Below are 4,953 nucleotides of genomic sequence, written 5' to 3'. Positions count from 1 at the left end.
TCTAAAGTGTCCAGCCTACTGTTCTAAATTTGTCTCACTTCTATCTATACTGTGTGATTGAACCCTTTTGCCGCCACATTACTTAGGGTTGAAGTAAATTTCTTGTAAAATGGATTAACAGAAGTGCTATTTACATATGCTTTGAGTCATGAGATGTGCACTGTAATCAATTAAATGCCAGTCATGTGCAACATTTGATACATAAGAATGAAAGAATACATCTTGGCTGTGTACAGTAAAGCTACATTAGAGTATGTACTGATTTTTTTCAGAAAATCTAAAATACAGTAATACCAATAATAACTACAACACAAGTAATTCTACATTCATCTATCAAATGTTTGAATTACTAAGAATAAATCCCTACCCTACATAGGTAAGGGGAAGATGTGAAGGCTGGGTCTTAGTTTACAAATAATGTAATTATTTTGCGTGAATAGCATAAAATAATAAAGAAATTACTTCTAGAACTACTGAACAATTATTCTTCAATTTTTGGATCAGACTTCACATGTACTTCTCAGTAGGTAACCATTTGAGGGAATGCAGAATTCTGAAGTTAGTGACTAAGGTATGAGGACACTAAGACTTTACCAATATGCAAGCTAACTTGCCTGTTTCAGTCAGTTTTAATGAATGTGCATGTTCCAGATCCCACTTCTGTGCTAACTCCATCATTCATATAGCAGAATCTTAATTAATTAGGTTTACAGATTGATAAGTATAAAAGCAAGGAAAAGCTATTGTGAAAAGATCAGATTTTACTCTCACAGTAACCCATACATTTATACTTTGTTGCTTTGAATACAGTACTTTTGCACTTGAGAAATGCTGCAAATGTCAATATATTTTTGGAAATATGACCACTTCAGGATAAAGAGTTTCACTGGTGTTGTTCACTTGCATTTCACCATTAATTAATTAAATATATTTCTTTCCCTCCCCTCCAATGTATGAATGGGTTATGGTGGTCTGAAGTACATATGATGCATCAGTGCTTCCAATAACTGTTGCTGCTATATTTTGAGACTTCACCAGAGAGTTGATTTAATGAAATCCAATCCCTGAAGTGTGAAAGCTGGCCTACCAGGAACATGAGTAAAGAATTCAGTCATGTTTTTCAAAACACTATCCTGGCCAGCAAGGACTTCACAAAACCTTTCATAAACCTGAGATTGTAAACTTAAAATGAATGGGAAGTCATGGGAAGATGGTGTCTTAATTCCCAATTGTTTGCCCTGGTGCAGAGGAGGATTTTCTAAAAGTGAACAATATGTCATTATACATTTACCACTGAGCAACACATAAGGGACTTGGAGGAACTCTGGGTCAGACAGCATCTATGGAGGGAAATGGACAGTCGGCATTTCGGGTCAAGACCCTTGTGTGTTGCTCCAGATATCCAGCATCTGCAGGCTTTCTTGTGTCTACATCTTCCATTGATCCATGTTATAGCTTAGTTTTTAAAATCTAAATGTGATTAATGTTTTGACAAAATATACATAATATCTGAAATGTTATACCACCATAAAAAATATGCCTTTCTTAAAACTCTTAAATAGAATGCAAGTAGGAGCTAGACATGGTTCTTCTGCCTCTTGAGCCTGCTATACCACTCAACAAGATCATGACATCATTACCTCAACATGATTTTGTTGGCCTATTCCCAAATCACTTGTTCCTTTAATATCCAAAGATCCATCAGTCTCAGCTTTGAATGCAATCAATGACCCAGCCTTCACATCCTCCCCTTACCTATGGTAGGGATTTCCAAAGATTCACCATCCTTTGAATGAAGAAATTTCTCTGAAGTTAAGTCCTCACTGGCTTACCCCCGGCCCCCAACCCTCCCATATTACCATTCCTCAGGAATGGCTATTATTTTAAATGGAAATGAGAGTAAATTTCACCTCAGTTGTTGTGGGGAGGACTTCTTTGGATTATTAGGGACAGTAAAGTTAATTTTGCCTAACAATGGTCCTTCTGTTTTATTTTGAAAGCATAGGCACCATGGACTATGCTTTAATGAAGATATCATGGTTATTCTCCAGATAATAGCCATGGATATGCACAATGCTGGTTTAGATACCACATATTACCTTTATGTCTGTGGGCCATGGGGTTACTGAAAGGAACCTACCTGATACCTGTTGTCAAGTGAACACTGTAAGATATTGCACCCTGCATTTGTCGTGACTCTTATTTCATTGAACCATGTGTGATCTACAGAATCTTTGAAGGTGCAAGATGTTCATTAACAAAACAATCTCCAAAATTACAAGCAAAACCAAAGGAAAAGTATCAGAGTATATTGTACATGTCTACAGTAAGAGTGGGTTTCACCTTCACACAAGTTTGCTGGCAGATTCCACATGGAGACAGGGCTTTGGAAGAGAGACAGGCAACCAGAGCAAAACATTCTATTGTGTGCATCCATCCTGAACCTGCTGATTATGCTTTGGATGGGCATAGGAACAGACCAGCTGGGAAGTGCTCTGACTTGCTTGTCCCCATTTGCACCATCAATTTTTTTTTTCTTTCTGTCTTATATGTTGCCTTTCAATTTTCATGAATCTATTACAGGAGTGGGATGGGTGACATGAACCAGAGACAACGGAAAGTTCTCCTTGTATCTCGATTAAAAAGTGAAGTCATGGTCAAGGACAAACACCTCAGATGCCTTGTACCAGTAATGTTTGTTACATAATTTAAGTTAGTGCTTTTTGGAAATCCAGATAAAATTACCATCTTCACTACTTATATTTAAAGAGCAAGCACACTCAAGATTATCACTGGGGAGAACAATTGGAAAGGAAAATAAACTCATAAAACTAGTAGTTGCCAAAGCCAGCTAAGGTCTAAACAGCATTTAGTATCCTGATATGTGAAATATTTGATTCTAAATTTAGAGTAGTCGTAACTGAAGTGATGATCTAACCAAGTATAGAAGCAGAAGTGTAAATTATATAAAACACACCACAGCATCAAAGAGAATGTAGTTTGACACTACAGTGTGTTTTATATAATTTATATTTCTGCTACTGTACTTGCTACATCCTTGTAACTATTCCCCTATTTAACTGGTGTTCCCTGCCTAGGCTCACTTATTTGGAGAGACCTTGGAGGGGACTGGAATCTGTAGAATTATGTTCCAGCAATAAGTTAAAGCCCTCAGGCAGAGAGGGAAGTAAATTACCAGGGGAAAAATGCATCATAATTCAAATTAATTAAAATAATAGTATACTCAAGTATTTCATAACTAATTCAAGATCTTGCTGTAAGTTCAGATTGTTACAAAAATAGACTTATAGCAATAATAGGCCAGAATTTTCTGACTTGGTCTTCCAACATGTGTTCGTACTTAGTCTGGATGCAGAGCGTCATTCCTGCTGGTTCTCCGTATCACAGAGTCCAGAAGTATAGCCTTGAGTAGTGGCAGAACCTCTAACAATGCAGTGAGGAGTCTCTGCCCTTCCTCTATTCTGCAGTTGCACATTTTTACTAGTTTTTAAATATATCTGATGTTCTGATCTGAGAAGTCACTCCCCAGGATAATAACTTGAGATGAAAACAGACAATGCTGGAAATAAACAGCAGATCTTGCACCTTCTGTGGAGAGAAGGTCCAAAACCATTCATTGGAGCTAGGAAAAGTTAGCAATATAACCAGCATTAAATTGCAAAGAAATCAAGAGAGCCAGAGGGAACAACAAGGAAGGCCTGTGGAGATCAAGAGAGATTGAATGACATGTTAGTGGTTCCAGCAGACAGAGGGTGCTGGTGGAATAGGGTCAACTGATTGGGCCTCCTTTCAAGGAATAAGAGAGTGTTCACTTGGTGTGGGATGGAGGTGTAGAGGGATTGGACCTGCATCGTGGAAATAAGCAAGTTGGAGCCAGGAAAATAGAAGAAGTTACTATTGACTGAGGGGATCAAAAACATCACAAGTAAAGGGAAGAGACTGGACAAGGGCAGAAAGAACACTATCAAGGTAAGAAAGTTCTGAGGGACTAAAACAGACTGAAATGATGGGTCCATCAGGATGGTGCTGTCAATGGACCTTGGCAAGGAGGTGGAAGCAACTTGGGTTGGGGGGGGGGGCGGTGCGGGGGGAACCATTTAGAATGGGCTGTGAAGGTGAGAGCTCCAAAGGAAAGAGTTCACTGACTGGGAAACAATGGCTTCATGTTCTGTGGTGGATTTGTGGTCAGAGGAGGTGTGAGGAAGTTTTACTGAGTTGGTATTCCACCTCCTGAAGGTAGAGATCAGATCACTAACAGCACTGCCCTTGTTGGCAGGTTTAATGATCATATTTGGGTTGGCTTTACTGAGTGGAGTGCTGCATGTTCAGAGGGTGTAGATTGGACCAAGTAAGTGGAGTGTAAAGGTTACTTGACTAGTTCATTTGTAATCTGTCAATGTCATGCCAGCAGTTCGTGATGAATGGATGTAGAGAGGGTGAGAGGCCATAGGGAGATTCCAACTGGATTAGAAATTCTGAAGACAAGGAAAAGTGTCGACTTTCTGTGGTGAAGACTCCTAGTCAAGGAAATTATAGATTTGGCCTTCTCAGTTTGTCAGTAAGTCCAGGATTGCCACATGTGCAGAGGCCTGGGACTCCACCTGTCAGCAGTTTCACAAGAGCTAACAAGATCCAGTCCACTGTTTCATAAAGAGTTAGCAGCAAATCTATTAGAAAAATGAATGAAATATGCAAGTCATATTCATTAAGTGTACTACTGTAAGTTGTTTTATTTGTTACCTTGACATGTTCCCAGCTGAGGATTTTTAGTGGTTCTCCTCCAACCTAGAGTTAATAAATGAACTTTTCAAGCAAATGACATCCTTCATGTTAGTGAGAACTATCCTGTTCAGCAAAACAATTCAATCATTGGATATGGAAGTATTTATTAACAAGTTTTAATGAAGTTTAATGTTACAACTATTTCATTGG

This window comes from Pristis pectinata, chromosome 2, assembly GCF_009764475.1.
Source record: "Pristis pectinata isolate sPriPec2 chromosome 2, sPriPec2.1.pri, whole genome shotgun sequence".
NCBI lineage: Eukaryota > Metazoa > Chordata > Chondrichthyes > Rhinopristiformes > Pristidae > Pristis > Pristis pectinata.
This window is presented reverse-complemented; position numbering follows the sequence as displayed.